Source organism: Alexandromys fortis, unplaced genomic scaffold (assembly GCF_014885135.2).
Source record: "Alexandromys fortis isolate MF-2015 unplaced genomic scaffold, M_Fortis_MF-2015_v1.1 scaffold_10, whole genome shotgun sequence".
NCBI lineage: Eukaryota > Metazoa > Chordata > Mammalia > Rodentia > Cricetidae > Alexandromys > Alexandromys fortis.
The window spans coordinates 13,794,377-13,810,115 of record NW_026067895.1 but is presented as its reverse complement, the minus strand read 5'-3'; the positions used below and the strand labels follow the sequence as shown (position 1 = coordinate 13,810,115).

The 15,739-nt window shown below is 44.0% G+C and overlaps 1 protein-coding gene across 2 annotated transcripts in view; it reads right to left on the bottom strand.

Annotated features, from left to right (window-relative positions):
* The window catches only part of Pdcd1lg2 (programmed cell death 1 ligand 2), a 63,411-nt gene extending 54,781 nt beyond the window's left edge, over positions 1–8,630 (bottom strand). The window contains exon 1 of one of the 2 annotated variants that reach the window (XM_050160966.1): positions 8,426–8,630. The gene's annotated coding sequence lies outside the window, so the exon portion shown is untranslated. The remainder of the gene's footprint in view (positions 1–8,425) is intronic. The other variant, XM_050160958.1, reaches the window with a different exon arrangement.
* Between the last annotated feature and the right edge of the window lie 7,109 nt (positions 8,631–15,739).

The window sequence follows — 15,739 nt, the reverse complement described above, 5'->3', positions numbered from 1 at the left end:
TTTAGGAAGACCTTCCTATCAGTAAAGGCCACAATGGGATGAGCTAAACAGGCAGACAATCATCACCCTAGGACTTGCTTAAGACAAAGGTCCATGTTGAGGCAAGAGTTTCCAGTGGTGGAAGGTGCTTGCAAGGTGGTCTGCACAAGTCTCTTAAGCCCCTCCCTTATCAGCTTGTCTCAGAACTCTACTTAATGTAAACTCTACCTTTGTCTTCTGAGTTCTTTGTGAGAACCACATTTTGTGAACAAACAGGTCCTTAGAGTCTTTATAGTTAAGCAAGCAAAAGTCAAGTACAATGAGGTGAAGGAAGCATGGGCTATTTTATAGACAGACAAGCAGGGTCTGGAGAGTCTGCGGGATGTGTGGAGTGAAGAGAGTCTGGGGGATGTGTGGATTGAATGCACAGACAAAATTAATGGACTCATCATTTACAGGGCATCTTCTTCAGCTGCATGAACACATAATGACACAGATAAACAAAATGTCTGGGTGACCAGTCCATCTTTCTAGTCTCCCTTCTAAATCTCACTTGTGTTTTGTAGGTCAACACCCCACCATCTACCCCTTCTTGTTGTGTGTCCATTTTTATGGTAAGTATCCTGTGAGGTGGTGGGTACTAGAAATCCTCAGGCTCACCAACACCTGGATCTGTTGATCAAACATCAGGAAGTGAATAGAAATGCATGTGGGGACTTGGATGATACGTTGTAAATGATAAACCATCCTTTAAAATGATTGCCAGTGTCACTTCCGAGGTGATAAGAAATCTTAGGCTTAGAAACTGCACAACTTTCCTTCTACCCATTTATTTCACCAACCCACTAAGGGTTCACCTAGCAGAAATCTTTCTCTAGTTTGTCTGACTTACTTGGCCACCTCCTTTGAGGAAACTTCCCATGGGCTTTCTAAGCACATATCTGCAAAGGAACACCTCTAGTGTGTTGCTTACCTGTCTTATTTCAATAGCTTGTGTTCAACTTTCTCCACAGTATAGTTATTGACAATATTATCATCACTACTCAGCTTTCTTAAGATGGAGTTTTATGTAGCCCAGGCTGGACTTGAACTTCTGATCTTCTTTCTTTACTAGGGCAGTGCTGGGATTATAGCCATGAGCCAAAAATACGTCTGGCTCCCTAGTAGAATTTTTACTCCTTTTCTCATTGTTTCTACAGAAGACGTACTTAAATCAGCTTATTCAACTGCATTAGGAAGTTACCCTTTCCAGAGTAATCAAGAACACTTCTGTAAGTCGAGAAACACTTTTCTAAGAAAAAGTGGTAAGAGGCTCAAACCTCACAGTGGGGCTGGTAGTTTCAATTCTTGGTTGGGTAGGGTTAGTTTCTTGCCATTTCTGCCACCTGACCAAATTAGAAAGAAGTTTGTGGTGTTATGAAAATATGGAAAAGCTTTCATTTTTTTATTCAAAATATTTACTGGATGTCAAGTTTGAGAACTTCTCCTCAATCTATGAACAACCCAGGCACTGGCACTCTGGAAATATTTCAAGAATCCTAAATTGTAATTTGGTGTAATGATGACCAGCAGAACAGATCCTGAATGTCTTGATCCTAGCCAAAAGGCCAAGAGAAGAGCAGATCATGTTTGTGTACCACTTCATTTTTTTTTTTATTAAACATTGCCAGTTTTATCTGGTTCCTCATATCTTCTAAGTGTCTGGCACATCCTAGCATGCCCAGGAAAACCTAGATTAAATAGACATCGAGACTAGATTAATGTGTCTGGATTAGCTACCGATTCTGAGATTGAGTATCTAAGACTGAAACTGGAGTTAGCAATGTTAGAAAATAACTTGAATTTGGTGCCTTTGAGCAAAAGAACGAAGAATTGGTCCCGAGATTCTGTCACTCATCATTGTGTCGTATCTACCGGGACTCAAGTGTTTTGTTTATAGCCAGTTTCCATAGATAACAGGGGATCTTAGCCAGTGCTCTGTTCTCATGGGTGTAACTGTGTCGTATTTAAATCATAGACAACTTACAGTCTTACACTGTTAATCATCTCAATTATAATGGGATGTTTGGTTCAAACTGCATCTTAATTTGTCATTCAATAAACACTGAGCTCCCCCAATATACACAATGGCTTTTGTGAGCCTTTATATCAGACCGTGGAGAATTCATAGTAGAACTCATTTAAGAAAAGACCCTTGCAAGCTAAAGACATTATTGCATAGTGTAGAAGGTCCAAAGTCACATCCAAGTGGAGGCTGGTGTAAAAAGAGTGGTAACAGAGCGAGCTCCATGTAAACTGACTGCAGATGTGGAGACTTTGTAGGGTTGGGAGCCTTGAAGTGGCCTTTAAAGCGCTGGGAAATTTGGTCTGGAAGTTCTTTGGGTAGGCACCTGGGAAGTGCAGCTACAAAGCCTCAGAGACGCATACTCACGGCAAAGTCGAGGGGACACAACAGACGAAAATGTTTCTGAAATTTAAACTGAAACCATATACGCTTAGTGCCAGACAGAGGTGATAATGAGGTTGTAGTGCCCATCATCCAAAAATAGTGAAGATGCCAAAGGAGCGTGAAGAGATTAAATCGGGGTGTGGGTGTGTTGTGCGCATGTGCATGCTCATGCTTTAGTGCGTGTTCTCTCTCTCTCTCTCTCTCTCTCTCTCTCTCTCTCTCTCTCTCTCTCTCTCTCTCTCTCACGCAGGCAGAACTAAGGGAGGGCTGGCCAGTCAGAGGGTCATTGCCTTCTTCTAGATGTTTGATCATAAAGTCTTTGTTTAGAGTCAGAAAAGGGAAGCAAAACAAAGGAGAAACTGTAAGTCAGAACAGTTGACAAAACGATTGGTAACTAATCAACCATACAGGTGAGAAAAAGAGAAACAACAAAGACAACTGGGATCTTAAGGCCAGAACATTTTAAGGCTAGACAAAGAAGTTATTTCCAACATGGAAATGTCAGCTAATACTAAGGACTGTAAAAACCTGCCCTAGTGAAAGAGCACATTACAAACTGCCTTCTAAGGCTAATCAGCTCTGAAGCATGGTACCTCAGTGCACTGTACCTCAGCACTATCTGGGGACTCTCCCAGTATCTTCTTTTCAAATCCCATAGAACTTCCCCTTGCAAATTCCATTTCATTTCTGGCAGTCGCCTACCATCCTACTGAATAAACAGCTGTCCAATAGCATTCAGGGAGCCCCCCACAGCCAGTGTGTGAGTCAAGGTTCTCTAGAGTAGCAAAGCTTATAGAATTGAATATGTATATGTATATATATGTGTGTGTGTATTACATATTATATATAATAAATCCATATATATGCATTTATTAGAATGACTTAAAGACTGTAGTTCAGCTAATCAAACGGAAAGCCTAAGAATCCAGTATTTTCTCAGTCCATGAGGCTGACTGTCTCAGCTGGTCTTCAGTATACACTGGGATGGGATCCTGAAGAAGTCAGCTCTAATGAAAGTGAAGGAATGGACTTGCAGGAGAGGGGAGAACAAGCAGGCAAAGATCAAAGGCTTTCTTCTTTGGTTAGAGTTACCACAAGATATTTCATGCTATTTGTGGCTATTGTAGAGGGTGGTGCTTCTCTGATTTCTTTCTCAGCCTGTTTATCATCTGTATACAGAAGAGATACTGATTATTTTTAATCTTGCATCCTGCTATGTTACTGAAAGTGTTTATCAGTTTTAGGAGTTCTCTGGTAGAATTTTTAGGGTCACTTATGTATACTATTATATCATCAGCAAATTGTTGTTGGAATTTCTGTCCTGCTCACAGAGGTCTGTCTGCCTCTGCCTCCAAAGTGTTGGGATTAAAGGTGTGTGCCACCATATCCAACTACTCTCTTTTTTTCTCCCAAAACTACATATATTTTTAAATACAGTAAACCATTTAGAGTTTTTTTTTCAACCTTTGAATCTACCTTTGCTGTATATCTCTCTTTTTCTGACCACATAAGTCTTGAATTTGCTAAGCAATATGGGTAGGAGTAAAGTCATGGCTTTTGTGGCTGAATCCAGCCCATTCCTTAGCTTTCTGAGATTCCAGCCTCATGGCGAAGGTACTGGCTGTAGCCATGTTTATTGCCACAACTCTGATGTTTCAAGGTCCCTGCCAGCAAGCAAGCTGCAGCAGTGTGCTCACAAGCCACACTCAAATGCTCTGTAGCTGGACCTCCTGGCTGAAAGAGTCAGAGTTTGCACTGGCAGGACAGCCCAGAAAGCCAGCATTTTAAAACAGTGTGGCTTTTTTCCTCCTATGGCCGAAAACCAAAAAGCATGTGGTCAACTTTTCATGAACACCATTTAAGTGTTTTGTGGCAGGACCTCTTTTAAAAAGCTGCAATATTTTGCAGATAAGCTGAGTCAGGAAGCCTTTCTTAAATGACAGTGCTTGCTTCTAGCAAGCAGAACCCACCTGAGAAAATGCTGCCATCAATAAGCTGTGCTTAACTCTATTCTTTTCTGTCTAGAATAACTTCCCAGGCTCTCTCAGGCTTTTAAGTAGATTTGGTCAGCCCCACATTGGCATGCCATTCTGTTTTTGGTAGCTAGATCAGGACTGCAGAGAAACTGGCTTCCTTCTTCCCAGAATTCCCCTGTTCTCATTGACCCACCTCTACTTCCTGTCTGGTTGTCCCACCTATACTTCCTGCCTGGCTACTGGCCAATCAGCATTCATTTAAAATATAATTGACAGAATATAGACCATTGTCCCACACCAGCAAATAGTGAAAGTTTGGCTTCTTCTTTTCCAATCCGTATCCCCTTAATCTCCTTTTGTTGCTCTAGCTAGAACTTCAAGTTCTATAATGAATAGATATGGAGAGATTGGACAGCCTTGTCTTGTTCCTGGCCTCAGTGGGATCACATTTAGTTTGTTATTGGCTGTTGACTTGCTGTATATTGCCTTTATTATGCTTCAGTATGTTCCTTGTATCCCTAATCTCTCTAAGACCTTTACCATGAAGGGGGGTTGAATTTTGTCAAAGGCTTTTTTAGCATCTAATGAGATGATCATGTGGGTTTTTCTTTCAGTTTGTTTATATGATGGATTTTTGTATGTTGAAACATCCCTGCACCTCTGGGATGAAGCCTACTTGGTCATGGTGGATGCTTTTTCTAATGTGTTCTTGGATTTGGTTTGCTGGTATTTTATTGAGTATTTTTGCATCAGTGTTCATGAGGTAGATTGTTCTGTAATTTTCTTTCTCAGTTCTGTCTTTGTGTGGTCTGGGTATTGGGGTAACTTTAGCGTTGTTAAAAAAAAAAGACAAAATGGCAGCCTACAGAATGGGAAAAGATCTTCATCAACCTCACATTTGACAGAGAACTGATCTCCAAAATATACAAAGAACTAAAGAAACTGGACACCAAAATACCAAATATCCAATTAAAAATAGGGTACAGATCTAAACAGAGAACTGTCAACAGACAAATATAAAATGGCTGAAAGATAGTTAAGGAAATGTTCAACTTCCTTAGACATCAGAGAAATGCAAATCAAAACAACTCTAAGATTCCATCTTACACCTGTAAAAATGACCAAGATCAAAAACACTAGTGAACTTATGCTGGAGAAGATGTGGGGTAAAGGAAACACTCCTCCATTGCTGGTAGGAGTGCAAACTTGTACAGCCACTTTGGAAATCAGTATGGCAATTTCTCAGAAAATTAGGAATCAATCTACCTCAAGACCCAGAAATACCACTTTTGGGCATATACCCAAAGGGTGTTCGATCATATCACAAGAAAATTTGCTTAACTATGTTCATAGCAGCATTATTTGTAATAACCAGAACCTGGAAACAACCTAAATGCCCCTCAACTGAACAATGGGTAAGGAAAATATGGTACATTTATGCACATTTATGCAATGGAGTACTACTTAGCGGTTAAAAAAAATGACATCTTGAAATTTGCAAGCAAATGAACAGAACTAGAGAAAAAAAAAACATACTGAATGAGGTAACCCAGACCCAAAAGGAAAAATATAGTATGCACTCACTCATAAATGGATATCAGACAGAACTTTAGCTGGTATGCCACTGCTTCATGGTCATACACAGATGAATAGAAATGGGTTGAATTCAGATGTAAGGGTTAGCCAATAAGAAGCTAGAGCTAATGGGGCCAAGCAGTGATTTAATTAATACAGTTTCTGTGTGATTATTTCAGGTCTAAACTAGCTGGGCGGCTGGGAAGAGCAAGCGGCCTCCCACTACAATATAAGCTTTCAGCACAAGATATGGCCCAGGTTAGATCGGGATTAAAGGTGTGTCTTCCTCCCTTAAGGATCCAGATTAGAAGTAGATCTTTTCACTTCAAATTTAAGCGGAAATCCCTCCATATTGGGGTTTTAGCTAATTCCGTCTCTAGCCAAGCTGACTAACAGGAATATCCACACAGCCAGGCACTGTGAAAGAAGCTCAGGACTCAGAGAGCCTCAAGACGTTCCAAGTCAACGAAAGGGTTCACAGATGGAATCTGAAGACACCCAGAAGCATCAGATAAGGATGAGCAAGTTGATGTCAAGAGCTCAAGCAATGAAGGTAAACAGACCAGTTTTCCATTGCAAGAGCATGGTGTCTGTTGCAATTTGTTTAAAAATAGTGTAAAGAGAAGTCACGTCATGCAAAAAGGCTCACATAGGAGTTTTTTTTTTTTTTTTNGGGGGAAGAGAGTGGGTGGAGAGAGAGAGAGAGAGAGAGAGAGAGAGAGAGAGAGAGAGAGAGAGAGAGAGATACAGGTGGAAAGGCCCATTTTTTAAAAAGGGAACATAGCAAATGTTCACAAGGCTGTTTGTTAGTGGTACTCTTAGTGACTGTAGCTAAGGACATATCCTGTCAGGACCCCAAGGGCAGCCCAGTACAGATGCCTGAATACTAACACTGGCCATTGCTCATGGGATATTGGCTTGGAAGGCGACTTGGAGAACACACCTATCAGCTCATATTTGACTCCCAATACAGCTGATTACTGCTCCCACTGAATATTTTTACTCAGCATTTTGGCAATTTTTACCTATCATTTCAAGGTTGGGAGTCTTGAGTAGCAGAGAATCTCTCTCCAGCTTCGCTACTCTCTCACTATGCATGAATTCACTGCCACAGCTGTCCTCTTAGGTATATCAATAAATAACACTTAACTGCAGCTTTGATTTTTCTATCTCTCCTCTGATTATCTTATATGAACAAAATAAGCCACTTAGTAGGCTGCAATCATATTTTTTTTTAAATTAAATAGTAGTTAATACAGAGTTGTGGAGACCAGTTCCAAAGGATACATCTACAAAACAATCTGCATCCAAGGCTCAGGGAGCACTGCAGAAGAGGGGACAGAAAGATGGTAAGAGTCAGAGGGTCAGGGAGTTTGCTGTGAGAGTGTATCCTCTGGAAATGTCAGAATCTATACCCATAAGGGCTCAGCAACATGATTGCCTCAACAGGAGCTGAATAAGAACAATGATAGACATGACAAAGAGAAAGGAGAAAACCCACGAGGCCTCAACCCTCCACAATGAACTAGAAGTGATGAAGGAATGCTGAGAAATAGCCTTCCTCAGGCAAAGGCACATCAAGCTACCCAATACCAATGTCAGCTCTGAAAACATACACATGAATCACGTTACACAGACTGAGCAGGCTGTATTTAGGAACACACACACACACACACGTGCATATATGCATGTAACAATAAGTAATGAAAAAAGAGGCCTTGGATTTGAAAGAAAACAAGGAAAGATATATAAAAGATTTTGAGAAAGGAAAAGAAGGGAGAGTGATACAATTATATTCTAATTTCACATTTAAAAATTAAAGAAAGAGTGTTTAGATTCGTGGAATATAATTATTTTTTTTTTTTAAAAAAAAAAGTTCCTCTCCCTAACAGTGTACTCTTAGAGCCCTGCTTTGTAAACACAGACCAGCTGGGAATATTGACTGCTGTCCAAAGGGATAATCACCACAGACGTCAGTTGTAGAAAAACAGATTTTGAAAATGTTTAAACTGCTAACAATTCAAATACTGTGAGGGAGACAATCTTGAGAGCGGTTTCTCAGGCTGATGGGAGGGCTTGGTGGTAAAGGCACTTGCCTCCTGAGCTCCCTTCCTGTGATGAAAAGGTAGGAAGACAGAACTGACATCACAGGCATCCTCTGACCTCAACACACAGGCCATGACACCCCTCAACCCCTGCACAACATTAACAAAAAAATCTAAACCCAAAATAAGAATGGTTTCCCCTACAGTGGAAACCATTTTTTTTTAAATGCAGAAAGTTCTTTACCACATAAAGAGGTTCAAGAAGAACAGCAAACACGGAAGGAGTGGGAGAACCCTGAGCTTGGGGAAGAAATTTCCCCATAAGCACAATTTCTCAGATAGAACACGATTTAAAAAAAAAAAAATTGTACTCACTATCCCCACCACCATGGTAGACTCACCTACACAAACAAAGATAGCAGGAGATGTTCTCAATGCACTTCCCTGGGTCCTCCCAGCAGGCCTCAGCACAGCTCCCCAAGCAGGGATGCTAGAAACAGCATCATACAGCAGCTCTTTGCCTCGGATTCACTTGAAGTCAGTGACACCAGCAACCAAAACTGTCTGCAATGGGAATAGCAAGTGGATTCTCTCTAGCTGTAAGACAGGAAGGTGCAGTAAAAGCATGCCCACATTTGAGATTCAGATATTTTTAGCAAGGGAAGAAACTGTGTCATTGTAATCCTTGAAGTTCTGTTTCCCTGTTAAACAGGAAAAAAAAAAAAAAAAGGAGGGCAGGGCGGGTTGCCATTCAACCAGAGTAATTTCTGAGGAACTAAAGGATACTGCCTACAAGCAAGTTTAGGTTTTGCTTTCTGCACCATTGCTTTGTCTGCAGGGCTCTCAAGTCACATCCCTGTCAGTCCCCCTGGAGCTACTGCCATATAGCTGTGACCTTGGTCCTCAGACAGCAGAGGATTCCCTACAGTAAGCTGGGGAAATAGCTTCAAGACTAGCCTAGCCGTGTCACAAGCTCCAGGTCTGAATGAGAGATCCTGCCTCATTGAATAAGGTAAAAGAGCCATCACCAACATCAACCTCGGGCTTCCACATTCATAGCACAAGTACATGTGCATCCACACAAACGTGTGCCAACATGCACACATGTTCATATACACACATACATACACGGAGGTGGGGGAGAGAGAGAAATAAATAAAATGAGAGCACTGCCCACCAAGTAGCCCCTTGGCTACCCTGAGGATCCCCTGCCATGTATAGCATCAGCCTGTCTTCATATAGCCTTTGTCCCTTCTGTGTCTCCGTGTGTTTCCTGTTTTTACAAAGGCATCGACTATTGCATTAGTGTCCACCTTTATCCATTATAATTTTATCTATAAATTCCCAAATTCCAAGTAAATTCTGAAGTTCTAGACCTAAGATATGACCCGGAAGTGATGTGGGGGGCACTAACTCATTACAGCATCTAGGTGGGCATGACCAGGGAAACTAACTCAACACAACATCTAGGTGGGTATGACCAGGGGCACTAACTCAGCACAACATCTAGGTGGGTATGACCAGGGGCACTAACTCAGCACTACATCTAGGTGGGTATGACTGGGGGCACTAACTCACACAGCATCTAGGTGGGTATGACCGGGGCACTAACTCACCACAGTATCTTATCCCATTCACAAAGTCACTTCCACCCTAGAAACTATTAAACCAGTTTCACACAAGAGGGAATGGCCAAGATATAGCAATGGTTTCTTAGGTGCATGGATGGATTTGAACTCATGCCCCATTATTCTATAATGTTGGGAAGAGCAAGATTCAAAGAAAGTGATAAGAAGCAAAGGTGGAGTAAGTCAAAGGTGGGGGCAGTGATTTTCTCTTTGCACCTGGGCGAGGGATGGCTGTCAGTGATTTAGGTCTGCAGGCTCAGCCAGGTCATGGGTTTTCTTGCACTCTGCTCCAGCCTCCCTGCCTCTCTGACCTCTGGTTTTCCTTCTGAAAAGGGGAGCTCTTCTTTCATACTTGTCTGCAAGCTTTTTAAATACTAAATAAAACATTTATTCTACTCTCTCCCTTGAGTAAGAGGGAATGATTACAAAACAGAGCTGTTCCCTCAACTACAGAAATGGGGAAACATAACAAGGGGAAGCCTGTCTGGGAAGCAGTCCTCAGTCCTTCCTCTAAGCACTGCCTCCCAATCCAGACTCTAAGATGCACTCTCAGAGTGACTGGGAGTTTAGCATCTATGGAATCCCCCGCCCATCCCCCCACCCCCGGGTGAAGCCTCCTTCTGAGTTTCCTCTAGCTGCCCACACACTTCTCAGACTTTTCTGGATAAGTCTGAAACAGGGAGAGCCCAGGTCTCTTGACAGCAGAGCCAAAGCCACTCAAGGTGCCATCTTAGCACACTGGCCTGCTTCGTCAATCTCTATGTCTAGAAAAATGTCAGGGGGGCAGACACTGAAGCCCTCACAGAGCACAGGGGGGTGGAGGGATGGCACATAGAGGCAGCTTTGCAGTTTGCTGTTTACAGTTGCTCCTTCATCCTGTTCTATTGGATTCTCTGCCTGCTACGAACACGCATTACTCTTTTAAACAGACAGAAAGAACTTTTTACACAAAAGAATAATGGAGAGTACTGTTAGATTGCTGAACAAAAACAGGAAGGCACTTAAAGAACTTAGCAAACAGCTCCTGTGTTTTCAATTATTTAATAAAGAAGACACAACTGTGGAAGCCCTTAAATTAGAAACACCTGTAAGCGCTGTGCTCCATTCACAAAGGTCTTAGGCAGGCAGAGAGAGAAAAGACAGACAGACGGATGACAGACAGAGAGGAACACAGACAGAGACAGAGAGACAGATTGGGACTAGACCTCTCCAACATTGTATGGATATTTGGTAATGGAAAAATGACAAGTTAGGTCGGAAAACATGCCATGATAATCTGAATGTTAATGGTCGCAGCAGTGTACAAAACTTAGCACAGTTTTACACTCTGTACAGAGCAGAGAGGCTGCGTCACAACCGTTTCTGTCCTTCCCTAATGCACTGCTGTGAAGATGCCGTTCAATGTATGGAACCTGAAGCCACCTAACAAACACGACACCGTGTGAAATGTTTACATCAGCCACCCAGAATGGTGTCTGTCACACCGCAGGGGCTCAGTTTGCACTGCCGCAGTTCCTGCAGGTCCTAATTAATTTATTCCACCCTGCCCACCCTGATTGGCCTAAGGGAGAAAACACACAGCATGAGAGTGCTGAGAAAATGGCTTTGGGGAAGCAATCAAAGGGCAAGAGCTAGGGGAGCCACCAGACCTGTGCGGAGCCAGCACCTACGCTAGAATTGTCTTCCCAACGTTCCCAAAGTCCATAACCGTATCTGGAACACAACAGAAGGGAGCAAGTCTAGCCTCCTGTAGACAATGGGGACTTGTGGGTGAGACAGTCATAAGCAGCTGGGGACTTGGAGAAGATGGAGGTTCATGCCTGGGAATCTACTTAAAAACTGGCCTCTTGAATTACAGCCCAGGAACTGGAGGCCAGTCGCTTTCTGGTTGCACACTGGCTTGGGAGTCCACCAGACCTCTACTGAGGAAGGCCTGATCTTGAGGGGAGGGAGATATAAGCATAGATTGAAGTTCTGTCCAAAGCAGCTGGTTTGCTTCAGAGCCAGAATCTAGGTTTGGCTCATCCCCTGACAAGGGCTCTGAGAGTTAAGGTATTGGTTGTGCCGGGTTGGTGCCGGGCAGTAGTGAAGGGTTTTCCTTCCCCAACTTTACCACACCTGCATGGTGAGCAGAGAATAAGGTGATGGCTCCTGGCTAAAAGGCAAGTCACAAAACTCCTGTCGAATGTAGGTCAAATCTGCTTCCTCCAGAGGGTGTCTCAGGAGCAGGGGACAGAGGTCAAGCAGGAAGTAAGGGAGAAAAGATGAAACTTGTCTCCTGGCCTTCAACCACGAAAAATGGTTCACTGAAAATGAGGGGACTCATGAAATAGAAGTTTCTAGGAGCCTAGAAAGGACTTGTGCCGTCCTATTTCCACTCATTCCTGGACAGAGGGGAGAATGCCAGATGCAGTATCCTGAGGTTTGACAGAGAGCTGAAAAGACTTGCTGCCTGAAGCTTTCCAAGCAGGGAGTTCCCCGACCCTGTCCATGCTTGTAAAGGGATACGGGCCGTTCATGGGGATGAAGGAATGGAAACACCTTTGTTCCCAGGCCTGAACCACAGGAACTGCCCCAATACCTACTGCAACAGTGCAGAATGGAGGAACCCCCAGGCACAGGGAGATTGGGCTCCAAGGCCACTAACAATGGATGGAACGATGGCCGTCGCTCTTCTGCTCCGAGGCAGGAAAGCTAGAAGCTGTTTTTTGGAAGGATTTAGGATTGGACCTTTAAATAAGATTGACTCTGTCAGTTCCTCAAACCATAGTGTAGGGTTCACGTCTGACCTATGCACAGCAATGTATACATAACAAGAGAAGTGAAAATATGTATCCACACATTCTACGTCAATGCACCATTATTCATCATAGTCAAATGGAAACAACCTAAATATCCAGAAACAGGCCTAAAACACAGTGCTCCCCATAATGGAACATAACTCAGTCCTCAGAATAAATGACATACTGACATATGGTGTGAGATATGATATGGATATGGTAGGATAAACCATTAAAGAAAGCTATGATGAAGAAACCGGGTACTAAGGACCACATGTTATATAATTCCACAGCTATGAAGCATCCAGAGTAGACCACTTCACATAGAGACAGAATACTGAATGACCGCTTCATATAGGAAGGCGTCTGGGGAACTGCTAAAGGGCACATGGTTCCATTTTGGGATGAAATCTTTGCAATTTGATTGCAGTATCGGTCACACTATCCTGCGCGTAACAGTAGAGCCATTTTCGTGGGTGAACTGAGTGCGTATGTGAATCATATTCCCAAGAGCTGATAGAATACATGAGACTAGGCTGAGCTGTAACAAGTGCCCTGGAAATGATGGACTCAGGTTGGGATACGATGAAGGTCTCTACTCAACACCTTATGAGGATTTGACCAACTGCTAGTGGCCACTTTAAAAATAAAACATTTCAATGAACTGTCTCACCTCAAATTGTTGGTTATAGAGTAATAAGGACCAGGAAGCAACCCCTGTACCACTGTTTTCCTTGGTGCCTCTCATAGTGAGCTCCCCCATCCCCCTTACCCCCCCCTTCATTTCTCTCCTTCTCTCTCCTTCTCTCTCTCTCTCTCTCTCTCTCTCTCTCTCTCCTTCTCTCTCCTTCTCTCTCTCTCTCTCTCTCTCTCTCTCTCTCTCTCTCTCTCTCTCTCTCTCCTTCACCTGTCTCTATTTGAGAGACTGAAGCATAGCATCTGGGAAAGATAGACTAGCTTCGCTAGAGCCCTGGTCCTCATCATGATCCCTTCCATACTCTGAGCTGTGTTCGCAACCACAGTTTTATGTGGATGCCTATGTGTGTTTATGAATTTTGATTCAAGTAGATCAAACAGAGCCAGAAGAACCCCCAGCCTCCTGCACCACGCTGAACCAGGCCTGAGTTTGCATGTGGGGCTTAGGGGAAGAAGAAAAAGACTTTAGGACTAGAGACAGTCTGGGGACCGAAGGACCCTTAGAGCCAGCCAATCTCTCCAGAGCATCCCTCACCAGAGCTAAGCACGGCTATGGCATGTTCCAGGACCACACTGAGAAGAGAGTATAGTTCCTGCTACCTGAGCCTTTAGACCTTAGACTTAGACTCAGGTAAATAGAATCAGATTCTCATAGTGACTCTAAGGTTTCAGTTCAGCTAAAAAAAAAAAAAAGTGAAGTGTTGATTTACCTCCTCAAAAGAAGTCAAAGGTGGAAGAGGGGACAGCCGACTCATATGTAAGTGTCAAGTCAGTGACAGTTCCTTAAGTGGTTCAAGTCGGTGGCTTTTGGTTGCTTGCCAGAATCCCCTCAGGGAACTTGGAATGCACAGAGGTACCTGGGTACCACCTAGACACCCCGATGGACACTCAGGAGTCACTGTAGTTCTCCAAAGTTTGCAGGTGTCTCTGGAGAAGCTAATGTGGTGGATTGGCACTAGGGAATTCATGCGGCTGATGTCCACGGACAGCAATCATTGAGTCAGAAAGAGGAAAGAAAAGTGAAGCTACAAGATTTCGAGACGCAGCTCATGTCTGCCTTCTCTCTAGGATGGACTCGCGTGGCAATCTCTAACTCAGCAATGCAGGAAGGGGAATGATACTTTAATGCTGATTTCTCTCTCCTGGGTGTAAGCCGCAGAGTTAGTTAATGGCAGGCCTGCTCTTTGAAGCGATGCAATTCTAGAGGAGGGGGTAGCTCCCGCCATGTGGACTGACTGCTCAGAAATCTGGCTCAGCACACATGGCTTTGTGGGTTATCGCTCATAATGTATACAGAATTTCTTCCCTTGAGTGTCTCGTATAAAGTAGGGTCTACTGTCCCCTCTGGCTGACAAAAGTCAGCAATTTCTCAGTGTCAGAACTCTGAAGTAGGCATGCAGAAAACAGAAAATTTAAAAGACAGGCAGGCTCATTCGCAAATGCCACATCATCTGCTGTTCCACAGTTCGAGGCTTCTTGTGGCTAACTCCCAATTATTTGCTCAACAGAGGATGCTCATTTACTGAATGTTCTTTCCCGGAGACTGGGGCCACAGAGGTTCATGAGAGACTGTGTCTGCCTCAGGGACATGTGCCCAGACGAACAGAATCATCATAGGGTAGTGAGGGACACAGAATGTTTAGCTCCCAACCGGCTCTGACGACCTGCTGACCTGAAGACCCTGGCATCTGTGTCCCTCTGTGTGGAGTGAGCTCTGTTTGGGTCCCAGAACCCTGGCTAGGGACAGCAGAAAATGAAGAAAAGACAGACAGACAGACAGACAGACAGACAGACACACACACACACACACACACACACAGCGAGGCTAGGATCTAATCTACCACTATGGCCACAACAGGGAACCTCAGCATGTTTCTGAGGTACAGCACAGGGGGCGGGGCTAGTTGCCCAGTAGGAGGTCTCTGTAGCCAGCAGTCTCAGGATTCAAGCATCCAGGAGGAGGAAGCCGCAGTTGCTAATCCCTCGCACACACTGCTCAGTTGTTGATAAACACTCCTACTTGGGCTTCTGAGGAAAGCCTTGCCAGTTTCCCGTGGGCCAGTTGGTTTTGGAGTCCTTGACAGGCTGTGCCCGTGTTGAAATCCACATTCAGGGCTGCCTCTGCTCCCTACATCTGGGCCTGGAAGGAGGCCTTAGTGGTGACAGCAGGCGGTGAAGTGGCCCAGCGTGAGTAGCTGTGAGGTAGGCACCTATAGCAACTGGTCACTTCTAAATGGGATACCTCAGAAGAGGTCCTCAGCTAACAAAAGAAGAAACAAAACTGGGAGAAACTGATGAAACAGGTGGCCAGTTGGACCCCAAGAGCTCCCAGGAACAGTAGTTCAAATCCACGACTTCCATTTCTGCCTTCTTCCCACCCCGTGCCTCTAGGTCCCGCTCAGGGATCAGGTCTCCCATGCCCCATGAAGCAGAGCAGGTGAGCTGATGCAGCGACCCAAAGACCCAGAGTTGCGGCTGTTGATGTGGAAGCAGGCCTCTGACCAGCTAGGTCAATCTCTTCTGTGATGACCAGCTTTGGGGGACACCCAGATTTGTTTGTTTGCAGGGTGGAGCGTGCTACCTTCCAGCTCAGTGCCTGTCTTCTTTAGAA